General features: G+C 41.4%; 1 protein-coding gene across 5 annotated transcripts in view; it reads right to left on the bottom strand.

The window, feature by feature from the left end:
• The window catches only part of L3MBTL3 (L3MBTL histone methyl-lysine binding protein 3), a 76,405-nt gene extending 73,874 nt beyond the window's left edge, over positions 1 to 2,531 (bottom strand). The window contains exon 1 of one of the 5 annotated variants that reach the window (XM_052671317.1): positions 2,313 to 2,531. The gene's annotated coding sequence lies outside the window, so the exon portion shown is untranslated. Of the gene's footprint in view, positions 1 to 480; positions 605 to 891; positions 986 to 1,882; positions 1,932 to 2,217; positions 2,239 to 2,312 lie in introns of those variants that run through there. The other 4 variants (XM_052671355.1, XM_052671343.1, XM_052671337.1 and 1 more) reach the window with 4 other exon arrangements.
• Between the last annotated feature and the right edge of the window lie 17,563 nt (positions 2,532 to 20,094).

Genomic DNA, 20,094 nt, shown 5'->3' with positions numbered 1-20,094 from the left:
CCTACCGCCAGAGGTCCCTCCTTGGCCAGTTTTGCGGCGTGTTTTGCCGCACTTGAAACTTTGGCGGAGAAAACCCGGAGTGCTCAGGTCCGCGTTTCGCCCAGGCTCGGGCAGGAGCGCCGAGACAAAGCGGCCGCCCGACGGCCGCGAGCCGGCAGCGCTCGAACGGAGGGAGCGCGCTTCTCCCGCCGCCCCGCGTCGCTCTCCGCTGTTTCCCCCCCCCTCCTCCCGGCCGGAGAGACGGGAGCGCGCGGGAGGAGACGGACCCCCGGTCGGCGCGGGGGCGAGCGCGGTGCGCGCGAGGGTGGGAGAGGAACTGGGTGCCGAGGGTTCCTGAGGAAGTTGCACAACCAGAGAGGGACTCTGCTTGTTTACCGGGTCCTTCCCCACCCCCCTACCTCCTCCCCCCCCCCCCCCCCCCCTTCGAGACGGGGATCCGGGAAAGGGAGGCTGGCTTCGAGTGGAAGGGGAAAATTTTACCTTCTCCTCCCTCCTCCCCTCCCCCAGTGAGGAGGAGGAAGAGGAGGAGGAGGGGGGCGCGCTCTCTTTCCCGAGGGGGCTGCGGGATTTGCTTCTCGGCCGTTCGCAGCCAATCTCGACGCGAAGATCGCCCGACGGAGAGGTGCCCCTTCCCGCGGAGGGCAGCGCCGCGTCGCCCCCCGCCCGCCCGCAGCCCGGCCCCGCGCTCCAACTTTTTCTCTCACGCTCTCGCGTGCGGCCGCTCCGACGAAGCGGCCACAAAATGGGGGCGGCAGCGGCTCCCAGCGCCCCGGCTCCCCCCCGCCTCGCGCTCCGGGCGGCCGCTCCCACCCAAAATAATAATCACAATAATAAATTAAAAAAAATCCCGCTCCCCCTCCCCCCGTCGCGAAAACGCCGCCTCACACGCACGTTAGCGAGAACAAGTGTGCCTATATCCTGTTGTTAATGCACCGGCTGCGGAGACAGAGCGGTGGGGGGAGACGGGGCCGCACCCCCGGCGGCGCTCCCGCCGAGAGCGCGCAAGTCGGGGCAGAGCCGCGCGCCGGCCGCTCGCCCCCCCCGTCCGGGCGCACACGTGCGCGGGCAGCGCGGGGCCGTCCCGCGGGACCCCCGGCGCCGCCCGCGGGTGACAGCCGCCGGCCCGCAACGGGCAGGGGCCGCCCCGCGCTCGCCCCCCGCCTGCCGCAGCGGCCCGGGAGCGCGCACCGCACGGCAGCGGCGGGCGCGGAGCACTCGAGCTAAAGACTTTTTTTTTCGCCTCTTGAAAAAAAAAAAAAAAAAAACGCTAGCTTTTTTTTTTTTTTTTTTCGGTATGTGCATGTGTGTGCAAACTTTCCCCAAAATGGCGGAAATTGGGAGATGATTATATTTTAAATATCTCTCGCGCACAGGCACACAAAGTGCGGGAGCGACGGGAACGCCAAACTCTCCGCTGCGCGCTGAGCGCGGCCTTCGCGCACGGGGACCCGCGGCACATTCAACCGGTCCATCCCGGCCGCCGCCTGCCGCTTCCGACCGAAAAAACGGGGCTCTCGCACCGCCCCCCCCCTCGGCCGCGCCTCGCCCCCCCGCGCCCGCACCTCGCCCCGTCCTTCGGCGTGCGCGAACAAAGAGCCGGGGCCGGGGGGGAGCGCAGCGCAGGATCCCCCCCGCTGCCCGCCCTCCAGCGCGCAGCCCCGCGCCCCCCCCCCCCCCGGCCCCATCGCGTTTGTCCCCGCGGTGCCCCGCGAGCGGCGTTAAATGGAGCCGAGCGGCGGCTCGGCGGTGGGGCAAGTCCGCAAAATGTCTCTCCCCTTCCCTTCCCCCTCCATACGGAGCCCCCTCCCCCCCTAAAAAAGGCCCCCCCGGCGCGTTTCGGCGGCTCCCTCCCCCATACGGAGCTCTATGCACATGCACATACGTGCGTGCCCGTGGCTGCGCCGAGATACGCGGCACGGCTCGATGCGCGTACTCCCGTCATGTGTTTGGGGAGAGAAAAAGAAATAGCAGGCACCTCTCTCTCTCTTTCTTTTGTTCCTCTTTCTCACTCACACACTTGGGGCGCGGGGAGGCACCCCGTGCCCCGGCCGCTCCCCCGCCACTTGCGAGTCACTTGCCCACTTTCCCCGGCGCGAACTTCCATCCCCGCCGCGCGGGTGGGGGGAAAAGCCCCCTCCCTTCCCCGGCGGCGTTTCGTAAGGGAGGGCGAGGAGGTGCGCCTCTGCCTTTCTTTCGCTCTTCAACTTTCATCCTCACCTACGGCCGAACCCGACCCCACCGCCGGCCTTCGGCGCCGACGCCGTTCCCCGGCCGCGGCCGGCGGCTCCTGCTCGCAACCCGCCGTTCCTTACCCCCCCAAATTCTCTCTCTCTCTTTTTCTCCGGCTCTCGAGTAGGTCCTGACAAATATGGTCCAGGGCTGCGGGCACAAGTGAGCATGCGCCCGCCGAGCCAGGGCTGGGGAAAGGGGAAACTGCTGCCGCCGCCGCCGCTCGTTCTTCCTCCCTCGCCTGCGCTGCCGCTGCGCCGGAGCCGCACTCGCGGCAGTGGCAGCGCAGGCGAGGGTGGAAGAGCGAGTGGCGGCGGTTGAAGTCGGCGGTGGCGGAGCGCACGGCGCCCTACGAGGTGCGGCATCCCCAGTTGCATGCCGACGCCGGAGGAATAATAAGAAGGCTTGCGCGGCAGCGCGCTGCTATTTTTGGTCTTTTGGAAAATAACGCGCTGCGCCTTTTTTTCCTTTTTCTCCCAGTCTTCTCGCCGTCTTTTCCCCCATTCTTTCACTAAAAGGCGTGACGGGTCGCTGCCTGCCGTCCGAGCCCGGAGCCGAGCTTCTTGCCTTGGGATGTCACACGGGACCTGGCTGGGGGAGTGCAGCCACGCACACTCCTGCGCTCTGCTACGGCGCTGGGCCTCAGTCCGCTGCAGCCGGTCTGCAAATGGAAAGTAGTTTCACCTGTGCCACCTGCCCTCCATCACTCCCTGTGCTCACAGTGGGAAACATTTTCTGTCACTTGTCATTGTTTAGAAAATGCTACAAACGGAAGGGCCCGTGGTTTTTTTTTTGTTGTTGTTTTTGTTTTTTTTTTATGGGGTTGGAGAAGGAGGGGTACCTTCACCTAGACGGAGGGCTGCAAAGCAGCATTAAACAGAATAGAGCTACACGAGGCCTAACTAGATTGGTGAGAGGGAGGGAGGAGGATTGCAATCTGTTGTGTATATGATGCTTGAAAACATTTAGATACATAGATAGGTATAGGTATAGATAGATGTAGATATAGGCAGATATAGATGGATAAGTAGATGAGAGAGAGGGGGGGAGAGGGAGAGACAGAAAGTTTCAGACAAAGTGTAAACCAACATGGAATACAGTCATCATTATACTTACCAGAAATTTTTTATTCAGATCACATGATATCTCTGTAAGATGGCCATGTTCTGAAGGCGAGGATTGGCAAAGTGAATTAAGCATTTTTAGTAGTTTGGCATGTAGTTATGTCTCTTTTAAAATAGCCCTCAGCCTCCTATTTATCCCAGTAATTATCAAGTCCAGACTTTCCCTTGAATTTACATATGCTTCCTTCTACAATTACAGTGACAACTGTGGCCCAAATTATTAAAACAGGAATCAGATAAATAAAGATATAACCAAAAACACTCACCTACAAAGTCAGGATAGCCAAAATGTGATTTGTATCAGACAAAAGAAACCCTTTTTTGCTAGTATGGGTATACACAATTCATGACGGGTATATACTGTGTGCATCCATGCAACTGGGGCAGCCTTGCACTGGACAAAGGATAGAAGTGCCCTTCTCTGACAGGAGGACTTCCAGCATTGGCTTCCACTCAATGAAGTATTTACGTAAGAGCATATGTTAAAATACTTAAGAATCATACCTATGTCCATACTCCTAAATTAGGTGTAGCTTTATTTAGACTTCTAGCTTGCTGTCCTTCTGTTTTACTGAAAAGGTAAAATTGAAATTATGTGTGTTTGCAGGATGGTGCCTATCTGTGGCACATAGTATTATTTTATGTTTAACATCTCTCATGACCATTCAGCTCAAATGGCATTGCATATAGGGTGCAGTTTTCATTAATGAACATATGTTCATTAAAAACTAATTATGGAAAACAGTATTAACCTTATTGTAATAATTAGCGATAGTGGATATTTAAACTCTTCCAGAATAGTTCCACACACAAAAAAAGTGAAAGGATGAGAAAATTCCAATTTTCCTCACGAACTCTTAACTGAGGAAATATATGGGTTAGAAACAAAGAATAAGCTGTAATTGAAGTTATTCAATGCTTTTTTGATAATCATTTCCTAATGTTATTGAAATATTTTTATGCAGATAGCTGCCAAATAACTAGATTATTCCATTGTAGCCTCAAATTAGCTGAGTTCTGCAGAAGACATGTAAAGAATGACAGAATTTGGTGCTATTTAAAACACTCTTTAGGACACTCAGTCCTAAATCAGTGTGTGCTGATCATTTCTGTGGATGATGGTGGAGTTTTGGGAAGAGTACACCATACTGAAGATCCTGTTTTGAAGATCCAGTTCTAAGCAATTTATGCACAGTTGTTTTGTTTATGCTTGAAAAAGCACGTCTCCTTTCCTTTTAAAATCTGATAGAGAATCGCAAAGTTTGTAAAAGCCTGTTAAATTCTAATCCATCTGACCTAGCTATGTATGTCATAGCCCCTCACAGAAATGGCTCCACATTTGGAAAAGATATCCTTGAGGGATATATATGCTGAAAATCCAAACTGAAACCCAGCACTGGAGATGGAGCAAAGATGTTCTATTGGGTAAGTAGTTTCAAATGGATTGCTCTTTGATTAAAGGACATGGGAAATTAATACAGATTCTTTCCATTAGTTGTCTCTCCTTCGATTCTTGCCCTGTCTCTCCTTCGATTCTTGCCCTAATCAGATTCTGGCAGCTCGTGATGTGTTCTAAACCCATTATTTTGTCAATAACAATTTATTGAGAAAAAATAGATTAAGCATTATTTAAATATGCTCTTTAAACATTGTTTCTGTTGCCATTTTATTGAACACCAGACTTCCATGTTTATTCTGAAGGCGGAGAATTCTAAATGCTTGTTTTCCATATGTAAGCATGGCATTTAATATGATTTTGGCAGTATGCATAATGGCACGTTTTGGAGTAGCTAAATTTGGTCTCCCTGTGAGTATTCTTTTGACTTGTTGTATGGGTGTGCTGTATCCAAATCATGATTATTCTTCTTAGATTGTGCACATAAACATTTGCATACATGCCTTCAAATCCCATATCATGAATACCATTTAAGGTAGTGAGGGGAAATAAGTGTACATTAATGATTCAGTTTGTATATGGGGTTGATATCATGTAATCTATTAGCTCCTCTGCAAATACCTAAAAATAAACTGAGAAAATAAACAGTACTTACAATTTACTGAATTAGCATTTCTGGCATCATGATTTTTGGAATCTAAGACACTTAAAGATGGCTGTATTTCTAGAAAGTAGCCTGTGCATGATGTTTTACCATCCTTCTTCTAGCAATTTGTGCAGCTCATTGTGCGACCGTTCTGAACACCGGCAGTCACCTATCTGCCACATGATCCTTCCCTAAGCCAAACCAGGATGGAAGGGATCACTTGAGGGCTATAACAAACAAGAAAGAGAATGTTGCATAAGACACTCTGTAAAACTTAAAGCTAGGAAAACAGACGTGTAGAAGTTTGAGAAACTGAAGGTGAAGAGAGATGATATATATGCTTTTCTAACTGAAAGACAGGTAAGTTGCAATCCATGGTGACACCAGTTCCACTTGATAGTGGGAGTGCAGAGGGTAGAAGGGGTGATCCCTTCTTCTCCAGAGTCTTGGTGTCCCCACAAATGAGAATAAATTAAGACTGACCCACTACGAACAATTGAGAATTGAAAGGTAACAGGTTGGTTGTTTTTTTGGGTTATTTGTTTGTTTCTATTAACATCGGAATAATTATCATATTTTTTTCAATTACCACATTAACTAGGGAAAAAATAGTACTTCAAATCTGAGTGTGTGCTCTGGCCACATCCTAACCCCATACCAGAGTGAGACTCAAGAATGCAGTGGCACTTTTTTTCTTTTTTTTTTTCTTTTTCTTTTTTTTTTTCTAGGACAGAAACAAGCATGAGATCCTGAAAGAAGCCACAGTGTTCTCCAGCCAGATTTCAGCCCAGTACACACCTGGACACACTCCAGGCACACTAGATGCAGCCTTGAAGAACTTTTTTTCTAGAGACTGTTTATGTCAAGACAGTGCAAAGCAGGTGTTCCAAGAATTTCATCTAAGTTGCAAGACTGCAAAGATTTCTAGAAGCAGTTTGCACCCTGAAAGAAATTCAAAGGTGGATGTGGAACTTAGGGAACTGTGAGTGCTGAATTGAATCCAGAGCAATATTGCACATGAAAACTTTGGGAAGCACTGGATCAGAAATAAAAGCTAAAAAGTAATTTGGAAGCACAGAATCAAATGAAAACTAAAAAAGTCATTTGTAAGACTGTGTCAAAAGGAAATGTGTACCTATAGTGGAAATACAAATGGGGATTCTTGAATCATGAGAAGAATGAAGATAGAAGTTTGAGCATGCAGGCTGGACATTGGAGTTTGAAGCACTGGCAAGACTTGAATCATTGGAAGGGAGTAGGAATGGGCAGAAGAGTCTGGAGTGGTAGAGAGGAGGAGTACCAAGGTAGAGCAGAAACTGAGTGATCTAGAATGGATGGTAGGCCAAAAGAAATCAGTAAGAATAAAGGTCCTAAGAGCGGAAAGTGGGCAACGGTAAAAGAGAAACCACGGTGGAGGACAGGTGATTTGTAAAAGAAAAACGGAGTGTGAGGGGACAAGGAATGTAACAGGGGAAGACAAGAGGGAACCTGCGTTAGGCAAAGCTGAAACGGCAGGAGAATTGCAGACTTTATAAATGTGACTCACTAGATTAAAGGAGCAGTTATAATAAACATCTTCCTTATAGATGGAGAGGAGAGCCACAACCACAGGGCTCTTTTGACAGGGCACTCTTTTCCTGCATTCTCTTTTCTAAGGTGGGAGAGCACAAAATGTGTGTAAGGACTACTGCCATTTCTCTTAGTAGATGGTATCAGTTCCAGCTGTAAGATAACAGTAGCCTCACAGCAGAGCACCATACTGGAAAGTTTGTTCCAGCTGGGTCCTCCACACATGCCATCTCAAAGATGTGCAGTCAACCTGAGAGTTAAGGCTGTATTTTTTAATTTTCACAAAGAAGGAAAGTTGTTGGGGCAGCACAAGAACAAGCCTAATTCTTAGGAACCAAAGCTGAATGAAAAAAATGTTGCAGCCTGCAGTCCTGATGCAAAGAACAATTTGGTTCAAATGGGCAACAAATGAAGCATTTATTTTGCTGGAAATCTTTCTATCTATAACTGCTGCTGAGAAATAACTAGAAGTGAATGAATAGCTCATCCTATAGGTGTGATTGGATATCAAAGTCTACCAGCATGTAGAAAGAAGGAGAACGTCCTATTCAAAGTCTTTAAGGCACAATGGCAGAATTAGAACTTGCTTTGATTTACCCTTCCTGGAGACCAACAGATCAGTTTTTAGAGCAACGTGTGTCAGATTTAGTGACTCACAACCACACACTGGCATATCTAGTAAAGCAGAGGTTGGTCCAGTACGAGATGAAGAGGAAAGAATCTTGAATTTGTATCTACTAGCCCTAAGATTGAACAACCCTGAGTTTGCTGATTGAACAACTCGCTTTATTTTCAGTCCTTTTTATGTAAAAGATTGTTCCCACAATTAAATACTTTGTTTAAAAAAGATATTAATGGTGTGAGACACATGGCACCTAACAAGCAATGAATGCTTGATGTATGTGAGGTAATGGCACAGGTTTTACCATAGATGTACAGATTTTTTCTAAAGGTGGTTAATGCAAAATCCTGACCTCAGTTGTTTATGTTAATGTAAAAGGAAAAGAGAATAAAGCTTTTCTGCACATTAATATGAGTTTTCCTTACCAGAGTGTTCACAATTGTGATTGGAGAGGGATAGGTATCCAGTAGGCCTACCAAATGTGATTGCAGTTAAAGCAACGAACAGAACATCTCCTGTTAGCTTCCAGATCCAACCTCCAATGCAGAACAGCAAGAAGTGCAGTCTCTATAATGTTTTTCCGGTGATGTCATGTCACATGGACACGCAGCAATAGCATTCCACTCTTGGACAAGGAATAGAGAATATCAATGGGGCCTGTTTCTGAGTCTGACAACAAATGGATTGTTTGGAATCAGAGAAATTCATATTCCATTGCAAGCAATCCTAAGTCAACAGGCTTTGAGGAGTTGACTCTTACAGTTCCTGCGCTGGAACAGTGGTTACTGTTGCCATATTCCTGCTATCATGGCGTGATTTATGTGAATGGAAATAGTGCTCTCATTTAAGTAAATGAGGGTTTTCATTGTGGACTTTTAAGCCATGCTAGGAAATCAATTTGCTAGAAAATGGTGATCAGTGTGAACGAGTATTCTAAGAAAAATAATGATGCACAATAACAAGAGAGGGAAGTAACATGCCTATCATAGAGTTCAAGGTTGAACAAAAACATCTTAATGGAGAACACAGTCTCCTGGCTACCACAGCAAAGCAGAAAGGGTGTTCTTTTTGCTTTGAGTATGTTAGTAGTCTGTTCAGGCTGATGCCTGTTCATGAAAGAATCTGGTCGTGTTGGTTTGGTATACCGTGCACTGAAGAGGGACTGAACTTCCAAAAATATGCTTTTATTTAATCTAGTACTTTTTCACATGTTCAAAGGCAAGCTTCACATAATACTTTACACAGAGTCCTCCTAGCTTCTTAACCCCCAGGGAATTTTTTGCAAACTGAAAATCTTCTGTGGCTTAAATTTTAGAAAGAGGATGTTGTGGCACATGAGCATGAACCATATAATCATTATAACCATTATAGTTCCTTACTGGGAAGCATATCTACCCTATTTTACCTGATCTCCAAATCTTTCAACTGGTAAAATGAAGTCAAAATGGAAAGGCTTTCAGATTTGCAGTGTGCAAACACTGCATCTGAGGATGCTGTCAAATTCCCAGGGAATAATTAAAATTTGCAGCATCCAAGATAACACAGAAGAACTTAGAGAAATTTGGCTAAAAATCAATGATGGACTTAATGGCTCCAAGAAGAAAAAGTCTTCCTCTCTCATCACTCATTTGGGCAACCATGAAGGTGACCACTAATTTCACAAATATTTGATCATTCAGAAAACACTATGCATATTCTTCACACTACTCACAGAAGTAATCACAGAGATGAAAATGGAGGAGGATACTGTTACAGTGCAAAACTCACCTAGGTGCAACGTGTACAGTGAACTTCTGGTATTTCTCTCCTGCTGAGCTTGGAGCTAAGGCTAACAAAGTCAGTGGGGTGAAGAATGTTCCTTTGAGTGCAATTCAAACATATACATCAGAAGCTTATTGCTCTTACTTAACTAAACATTGAATTCAAATAAATGCCTAATGTTATAGACTACATGAATATCAGAATTATGATTCTTAATCCAAAAACTTACGGCAAAAACTATTTCCTACAATATGATGATGATCACTATGCACTCAGAATATTTCTGAGTTCACCTGTCTAGGATGAGTAGCTCTAAACATAAATGAGTGAGCAAGAATTATTACCTAAATACATCCAAATGAGAAAGAACAATCTAAAATTATAATGTAATTACATATTATATATATAAAGACTTAATATTTTTTTTCAAGAAGCATAGTTGCTCTTCTCTGTGGAACGTAAGCCAAGCTTCAGCTGGGAACAAATAATTGAGTTATATAAGCACACATAAAAATAGACTGACCCACATCTATAACAACAGGATCACATTATAATAAAATGGTATTTGTTGTACAATTTCCTGAAAGCAGAAAGCACCTGTATAAGTGGATTTATGCAAAGAGACCCCATGTAAGACGTGGTCCGTATGAGGCATCCGCGGAGCTCCGCAATATGATGGCTTACACACATATGAGCCAAAACATGAACAGTTTTGTCTTCCTGGTGCAGTGTCCTTCTGCAGAGAAGATGAATATCTACTTCTAAGTATGACACTCTGCATTTGTATTGGAAGAGTGATGTAAGAAGACACAGTCTGAGAAAAGGTAGCCACATACATGAAGATTCTCAGTGAAATTATGATTTTTTAATTTCTCAAATAGGCCACAGTACTGTACAGTTTTGTCTATATTACTACAACCCATCAAAATAGAGCTCTAGTGAGCACAGTTCTGCACACATCAGGGAATCTGCAGCTGCAGATTTGAATAGGATAGGAAACATATAAACTAACTGCACATGCTGCTACTGCTGTAATAGCTAATATGTCGAGACATGCTTACAGCAATAGATGTATGCATATGTGCACTGCAGACAAGATTGGAGCTCAGCTGGAATTCAAACCAACATGTATTTGCCACTGCTGTCACTAGCCCTCTCTTGCACAGCTTGCAAATTCACAAGCAGCCATTGTAAATTGCAAATGATGTAAGTTGTAGTTCTCTAAAGCAAAAAGACAGCAGTACAGCACTTTATCTATGAATATGTAATACTTCACAATACTTGAAGACTGGTTTTACCAAGAAAATCTGTTCCAAAACCAATGGTATATGTCCAATAAGAACACCTTTCTTTAACTAGGACTACCATTGCGGGTACTCAAAGCTAACTTACGAATCCTTGAAGCTTAGTTAAATCAGAATTAATTTTCCTCATGGTAAGGAAGCATGATGTGCTCTGAGGTAATAAATATTTCCATGCCAATTACTATTTTAAATTCATAGTTACATTGCTGATAAAATTACTTATTTATTTTTTAAAATGACAAAGACTCTTTCAGAACAGAGACTTTTCTCCCTAATATTCTAACAAGTAAAAAATAAATGTTGTCTGGAGCTAAGCATGGAAAATTTCTGTTTTAAATGTTCCTGTAGGTAACGAATGACAGAAAATAGGGCATTAGAATGAAAACTATTTCCAACGTTGTATTTGCCACCATTTAGCTCTAACATGGAGTTTATAATATATGAGAAACGGACACATATTCATAGATTTGGTTGCTTTTACCAACAAGGTATTAGTATAACAAATTAAGGATACCATAGAAAGGATAAAACTCCTTTCCTTTCCTTTCCTTTCCTTTCCTTTCCTTTCCTTTCCTTTCCTTTCCTTTCCTTTCCTTTCCTTTCCTTTCCTTTCCTTTCCTTTCCTTTCCTTTCCTTTCCTTTCCTTTCCTTTCCTTTCCTTTCCTTTCCTTTCCTTTCCTTTCCTTTCCTTTCCTTTCCTTTCCTTTCCTTTCCTTTCCTTTCCTTTCCTTTCCTTTCCTTTCCTTTCCTTTCCTTTCCTTTCCTTTCCTTTCCTTTCCTTTCCTTTCCTTTCCTTTCCTTTCCTTTCCTTTCCTTTCTTCTTCTTCTTCTTCTTTTTCTTTTTCTTTTTCTTTCTTTTTTTTCTTTTTTTTGACACTGGTTAACTAATCTAGTTTAACACAGGTGCAAAAGTTGCCATTTGAGGCAAACTTAGGCTACAGTTGCCACCTGAGTTTGGCCGAAAGATAACTCCCTGTCTGTGCGCAGTGACTCAAACCTATCTCTCTAATTCTGTCAATGTGAGAAAAAACTAAGTGCTCTCCATGATAGAGAGCCCAGGCCTCTGAAAACGAATCAAGTCTACAGGGACATCTTGCATTGGTTATTGAAAAACCATCAAAATATTTTTTTTCTTGCTTCTGTTCCAATATGGAATGAATTAAAAAAGAAATCTTCAGTACAAATTTGCAGTAGATGAAGATTCGTAGAATATGCAGTAGATCAAATCCATGTATTAATCAGTGATATCTCCAGGTAGCACGTACAATCCGTGTATCGAGCAAATGATGGCTGTGTTTCATGTGCTTAGTGTGTCAGATGACATCTAGATACTTTGAAGCAAGAGTCACACCACAGACAAGAGAGCAGCAGTCTCACAGCGTAATTGTTTTATTTGCTCTATATCATTGTGAGATTGCAACAGTGTGGTCATTCTATATGCATCTGAAATGAGGGGAAAAAAAAATTAGAAGTTAAAATGTACTTCTAAACAAGTTCAGTAAATTGTCAACTGAAAGCCTGTGGAAATCAATAGGGCATTAATTCCCGGTGGGAACTGGGTTCAAAAATCTTTTAGATTATTTGGCAACTTTTTGCCCACATCCATAAGTAATTTATTTCTAGAGCCAAAACCTCATGGATTCAGTTGATCTTGTGTTTATGCACTGTAAATTCAGACTGTGAAAATGGCTCTAAAATTGTCAATGTTATGAAAAAGTAAAAATTTTCATTATAATTTAACATATGCTTGGCAGTATTCCATCAGGAAAGACTGATATATGTGACCAAAAGTAAGGTACCTAACTAATACGACTCAAAAAAGCTACAGTAATATTGTACCAAACTGCAGAGTGCAGCCTTCTCTGTGGAAGCCTTGCAGTGATTTTACAAAGTCTGGATTTACGATTTCCTCAAAGGATATATTACAAAACTGAATAGTAAAGAAGATAAGAATTCTATTGATAGAAAATGAGTTAATTTAGAATTTACTGACAGTTATTGGGAAGAATTGGAAAACATTGGAAATTTGTTTTTAAGCATAATTTTCAAATTCCATGAGAGAGATGCTTAAACTGCTTGAGATGCTTAATCCTTCATTGAATTTTTATTGTAAACCAAAATGTTTACAATTTTTGATAACTATTTCACTTAAAGATGGCTATGTAACAGGAGGGACATTAGATTGCAGATCATGTAACAAAAAATTAATTTCCTTACCTATCTCTTTCCAGCTTCTTGGGCTTTATTTCATCTCAAATGCTCATTTGCTTGTCATCCCTAAAAGCACATCCAGCACGATCCAGTAATATGCCAGCCCAGGGAAGTGAACTTGCCGTGACTTTGCACAACTGTGCAGCATGTATGAGCAGCTGAGGCTCATCTGGGCCTGGAATGCACAGCTGGCAGATTTTCTGAGCTCCAGCAGCAGCTCCTGTCCTTGGTCACCCACCGCTGAGCTCCAGTCCCAACATTACTGAACTGTTGAACATTACTGTTCCTCTTGACTTAGACAGCAAAATTAAGATTTCTCTGTCATCCACATAGAGAAGCCTCTGTGGGCCACAAATAGCTTGCTGGAGATGGAAAAAGAAGGAATTCATTCAAAGATTTCATTTTTTGACTTGTGAACCTGGCTTTTGTACTGCAGTTCATCTACTGAGTAATTATTTCCAGCAAGCAGAGGCACAAACATGAAAATAGTTTCTGATAAACTAGTTGACAAAAATAATTGCTTTCTGGCAGAATGAAAGATCTCCTCTGCTCCATATGGGATGTCATACAATGATATCCACTGCATTGGAATCATTAGTTACTTTGAAATTTTGAATTATATTGTTCAGGTACGTGGAGTTAAATAAAAGACAAACTGAGTCTTGCCAAATAGCTTAAAAAGTGGCAGTTCCTTTCTTCAAGGTGAGGGAATATATCATTTTTTCAATATGGTAACTTTTCATTACTGCACATAGAAGATGAAATGAAAATCCCCCACATATTTGACTTGCTGGAATTGACAACCTACTGGGGAGCCTGGAGCTGGATGAGTGAGGAATATTCAAAATTAAAACAGATAAGAGTATAACCTTATAATTATTATGCATATAACTATTATGCGTATAAAAATATATAGTGCAATTTTCCTATGTGGTATAAACACATTATAATTTTGAAAAAGGCTGGAAAGGTGGCCTTTAAGCTTAAGTAATTCAATCGGAATGGTAATATGTAGTTGAAAGAACACATTTTTGCATACATTTTGTTTGAATATTGTTCATCTTAATAAACACAAATCTTGAAGTTGCTTCAAGGATTGGCACCTTGGAAGTTATTCCACAGGAGACAATACCTAGTGTTTGTAGCTGTATATGTTACGATTGGATCTGACAGAACAATCTTCAATGAAGATGTCCCCAATACTTCTCACTTCATGACTTTCCTTTTTTAATTACTTATAACTTAGCCAAACGTCTTTTGGAGTGAAAATTTTCTTGCAAGATGCTTTCCCTCAGTCTGATGATTTCTTTGTTTATTTCTTAATTTACAGATAAAATACTATAAGACTGCATGAGTACAAAGCCAGAAAAAGTGCAATGCTATCCATGTGAAAATATTGTTTTGCTTCTTTTAATTTTTCACTTTCAATTTTGCACATTTTGTAGTAAAAAATATTAAATTTGAGATGCATTGAGAGGCTTTGTGTTGGCTAAATGTTTCTGTTGCTCCTCTAAAAATTTATCCATGTTTGAAAAATTCCATTTTGTAAATGTTCAGAAAAGTCTTCCTGGAGATTTATCTGCAAACTGAAGAGTCTGTCTACTGTGGACACGCTCAGAGCTGCACAAACATAATTCTTCTTACGATTAGAGCTAAGCACCACAAAATGTTTTCCCAGTGCCCCTCAGGGACCCTTCTGTTGACATAGTGCAGAGAGATTAATTTGAATGCAGTGTGGACAAAAACAGAATTTAGAAGTTGGTGAGTATATATATACAGGGAGAAAGAAATGGAAAGAGTATGATGAGCTGAGAGTGGAGCCACGAACACATACGTATGTGCAGGAAGTGGAGACAGGCACAGAGTGTGACAAACAGCCAAGGTACGTGAAGAGAACTGAGATTAGCTGAGCAAAGAGACCAGGACAAAGAAGTATGTTTTGATGAAGATTTCAGGAATAGGGTTGAAAAGGAACAGCAACTAAAACAAGGAGGGCTAAACAGAAGTTTGAGAACTGGTTAGTAGAAGCTGAATTATTTGGTTACATAAGAAGGCAGGATTGCAAAAGATATAAAGAAGGCTGGAATGAGAGTCAGGCAGAACACCAAAATACCATTTTAAGGTGCAATGCAAGGCTAAATGCAAGCAGTTAGCACATGGAAAATGCCAACGCTGATAATGCTTTTGAAACCTTAAATTGAACCCTCGGGCACAAGCATGATGATGCACTACCATGGCATGATGATACACTGCCTCTTCTACAGAAACCCAGCTTTACTCAGTGAACCCCATTCACTGAAATCTCCTCTGGGTTTCCACAAGGTTATAAATTGAAAGAGATTATCAAACTCCTGCTTCATCAACTTTAGCAGTCAGAAGGTGTGAAAGATATTAAGCAGTGGATTGCCAGAAGGAAAGCTACCTGAATGGAGATGCTGAAATTAGATGCTATCTGTATCTGACAGAGTTCTCATATAACTCTAAACAAATAATTTTAATATAACTGTTTTGGATGGTCACCAATTGCATATTTCCAGAGAGCCACCCAGAGATCTGAGATTTATTTTTAATTAGTGTTGGCTGCATATGAATTCCTCTGGAACTATGTTTCACGCACGATGACTTCAAAAGTTGGGTCCTTGGTGCCTTTACTTGGACACTGAGTATTAGAAACCAGTTTTGACTTCAAGTTCTCACTTTCCCAACAGACAGAGCTTTTCACCTCCAAAGATTCCCTGAGTCCAGATGTGCCTCTAAGTGAAGAAACATAATTTAATTTGGTTATTCCACAATTCATTTAAAGCTGAATACCTCAAAAAACAACTCTCTTGGTTATGCAAAATGACACTGATTTGTTTGTTTCAACTTGAACATTTAGTTCAGTCCTACAGGGCTTTTGGCACTTTTTTTGGTGAGGCTGTGATTCATCCCACACAAAGGGTCAACTAGGTTCTTGGATTAAAAACATAAAGAAAAAAACAAAAAACAACATTAATTCTGGAATGAGAAAACCGTTGTAGCTCGCATTTACTGAAGAAAAACCTACATAGTTAAGCTTTGTAACTAAAATAAAACCTCCACTTTTGGATGGATACCAGAGAACAGTTTGGAGTTTCAGTAAAATATCGTGTAGACAAATTAATTTCAGTGGAACAATAGCTTGACAGTGTTGCATTCATTTCATCTTCAAACTCAGGAAATCCAGACTGTGATTCTTTCATACCCAAGCAGAATTTATTAAATGACAGCTAATGTAGGAAGATACAGAGCCAGAAACCTGGGGTAGAAAAGGAAGATTTTCTGTAGTAGTGTGGGAGGATGAAGCTCAGAAGAATGCTTAATATCTTTTAGTGAGTTGGGTATTTACTCATCTGAGTGCCTAAAAGCTGAACTCCTTCATATGCAACTTCACAGACCACAAGACTGAAAGCAAAGGATTACACAAGGAAAAATGCAACCATAATTGGTTCAGCTGAAATGAAATTTGGAGAACACTCCTCATCCTGGAGTGATGTCTGCAGCTCATGATGTAGTTAAAAAAACTAAATTGGAGACAACAGACCAACGTTTAAATGTTGTTTTTCTCAAAGTATTTAAGGCTGAACACTTAAACTGCATATATACTAATATTTTTCATTTGACTGGTAATTTTGACACACAGTTTGACACCTTGTATTTGCAGGTCTAATACTACCTCTCCACAAACCAAACATCCAAATAAATGTGTGGTAGAGGAAATATTACTCTCCTGTTTACCTGAAGACCACTGATGTGCACAGGAACATCACGGTCACCCAGATTTCAGAAATAAAGTCTGTGGGAGGAACAAACAAACACCTGATACTCTTGTTGGTTTTTCTTAACACAACTTTTAATACAAGGACAAGATTTCCCCCTATTAAACAGTCACTTAAAAATTAGGAGTGTTCTTACTATTTTGAATGGAAATGAGGAGGTATGCACACTTTCTCAAGAAAAACCAATTCCTTACTCATAGAAAAAAAATAACAGTTCATTACAGAAAAATGGCATCAGCCTTCTAGGCTGCATGAGTATGATGGCATTTGAACTACCTGTCCAAAATATTGCAGATGCTTTCTCTCAGCAATTTTCCTTTGAGTGAGACAATGTCTTGCACTAAAAAGTTCATGAGATACTATAATCTGAAATGCTAAATACTTTTAAAGCATTCACATAATTTTATTTAAAAGATCCCCTTGAAACAATAAGAGCGAATGTTGTGTACCTGGATTCCGTTACCTTCTACAAGTGAGAGATGTCTACAGAAAGTCTAAAGTTTCAAAGGAAAAGTCATAATATATGCAGCTCAGTGGTCCAACATTTTGGCCAAAAAATCTGAGAACACTGTATTTGACACTCTAATACAGTCAGCTTGCAAGTTTTAATAGTACAATCTTCATTTTCACAGTGTACAGTCAGAAGGAGTTGTTAGATACTGTAATCTTACCAAATAAGTAATACAAACTATTAGATTTCAGTCAAATCTATTACATTTAAAATTAAGCTATTAAGATAAATGAGTGAGGCTAAATGCCCAAAATAGAAAGAGGTCTTTAGCTGCAGCCAGAAAACAGGACACATATGTTGACACCTGTTCCCCAGGTCACAGCAAGAGCAGGAGGCTCCATGAGTGTTGTGGTCTCAGAAGACAAACCACACTTCACACTACAGAGGGAGAAAAAGTACTTTGTAAATGCAATGTGAAGAAAATTCCTTTCTACTTCCAAACACAGTAATGACTGAAAATCTGAATACATGAGGGATACAGTAAGGATCTAAAATCAAAGATCTTCCTTACAGCCATTAAGCACAAATTCATTTTGTGTGAGGTGCCACATCCAGATGTGGTTGAACTCTGGTACTTCTAGAATATTATACGTTGCTAATTGCTCATGAGGCAAAAAAAATAAAAACACTCTGCTGACCTTTGCTGTTGAATAACAAAAGGTCCCATGCATGGGATCCAATTGCAATGATTTTTTTCCCACACAGATGTACTATAACAAGCATATTGAGGACATTGTCTACAATATTTTGGAGATCCTTGAAGAATGGAGATAAACACTACAGTTAAGCAGATGCAGATTTAGAAAAAACAGGGAGCTGCACACCTATTCATTTTACCTTTTTTTTTTTTTTCTTAGAAAATGTGTTAAATCAAATCTTTTTAGAATTAATCTTGCTTAACATTTTGGCATGTGTCCTCAGTCCTGTGCATATTATTAAATGCCATTAATTTGCAACATCAATATAAATGAAATCAGCATTGAACCCCAATTTTATTTTTAATAATGTTGCACCAGTATGTTAAACTAGCATTAAAAATAAATCTTAAGTCAGAATTGCCAGCCTATTTCCATAAGTAAATGACAGTAGAACTGCAGATTCTTTGCCTTCAAGAATGGTTTAATCTCAAACACACCGATTCAGAGAAAAATGTGGGCTATAACTCACGGGAAAACTCAAATTCCTGATAGAAACTAATCAAAGATGGATACCAACATCAGTTAAAGGCAGAGTGGAGATGTAATATTTATATACCTCTCCTAATGCAAGAAAGTAAAATATGGCAAGCAGGACTGTTTTTATCTAACTCCTGATTTTGAAAGGGATGTCTGTTTCTGGCTGGTGCTATGAGTTCGATGCACAGTAGAGAAGTACACCAGACATAAGGCCTCTGCCAATTTTTTCTAGTATAATAAAATACTTGTATAATAAAATACTTTCTTGTATATTGATAGCAACAACAAAGTGGTGTGAAACTGATAAAAGCAAGGTCTTGAGTAGGCTATTGTGGTTTCATAAGTGACTGCAAATAGCACTTATGAATGGAAATATGCAGCTGCTATGCAGAAATGCCATTAATTATTGCAATATTTTGAGGAAAAAGGGAAGAATGACATAATAAGAAGCCAGACTCTAGCTGAGGCTCTGTGTGAACTGATGGAAGTAAAACTCTGCATCAGAGATTTGTGGCACTTGAATGACTGGGCCTTGTAAAATGTGAGCATTTACGTGTGTCCTATACAGCTGGACACACATAAATGGGGATTTTGATTGACAGATCTCCTTTGTTTCTGTCAGGACATGCCACTCATTACCTCTTAAGTACCATAGAATATATGTGGTATCTAAAATTGAATGGTGGGCCTGAACTTTTGTATTTTGGCTGTGTGATGTGAAGATGTGAAGTTAAAAGATATAGAATAACATACTTGATTTCAACAAGCAAACAGAAGCAAATGTGATCTTTACTTACTGTTGGCGCTTTCAGTACCTGAGGTTAAAGAGCCATCTCTTTCTCTGGTATAATTTTTCTGGTTCAAGGGAATTGTGGAAGAATAAATTCAATGCAATACGGTCACCTGGTCACCCAGCAAACAGCAGATATGTTCCTTTTGTGTGGAAGCCTGCATACAATCAGTTTGCCATCTAGTGGCAAATATTTTGAACACCATAATTTAAAACAGTTCACGTTATTTTAAATGCCCGGGTGCATTAAATTGGCTGAGGTGTATGAAAACATGTATTATCACATGGAAATTATTTTAAGGCTTGAAATATATTTACCCAGCACTGTACACTCAGACAGGAACAATTTCCCAACTCAAGCTGGCTATCTAATGCAAGAACATTAAAAATTGCACTAATACTTCCTGCATGGAAGTGTTAGTGTGGCTGGATATGTATTACCTGTAGCACTTTGTGTGAAAGATGATGAAAGAAAATAGTGAGACACCTTTTAATTCACACATCTCCCCTTCCTGTCTATCTTTCTGGGAGTAAAAGAAATGTACTACCATTACTGAAAAATTTTATGTAGCCAGACTCAGGCCTGAGTAGTTTCAGTGACTGGAACAGCAGCTGCTCATGTGGGAAAAGCAAAGACACAGCCAAGTCAGACTGTTTGTATTAAGGTTATGAGTTATTAATAGAAAGAATAACCACCACTAGCAGCCACATTCCATACATCCAAACCTGCAGCAGCTACTAGAATCTGCTCAGGAAATGCAAAAAAGATGCATTTTTGGTAGTGGATGGCATGGTAGCACTTATGCACTTGAGTGAGTTTGTTCTCCCTGCTTTTAGTATTAATTTGGCTATTCATGAAAATAACTGGATGTTCATCTGCTTGAAACATTTGAACGATATTTTTTACTATACTAGTCATTCCTTTACTATCATTACCATATGCATCATGCCAGGAAATG

The sequence above is a fragment of the Tympanuchus pallidicinctus genome, unplaced genomic scaffold, assembly GCF_026119805.1.
Source record: "Tympanuchus pallidicinctus isolate F22 unplaced genomic scaffold, pur_lepc_1.0 scaffold1, whole genome shotgun sequence".
In the NCBI taxonomy this organism is placed as follows: domain Eukaryota; kingdom Metazoa; phylum Chordata; class Aves; order Galliformes; family Phasianidae; genus Tympanuchus; species Tympanuchus pallidicinctus.
Note: the sequence above shows the minus strand (reverse complement) of the source record. Positions and strands in the feature narration are given on the sequence as shown.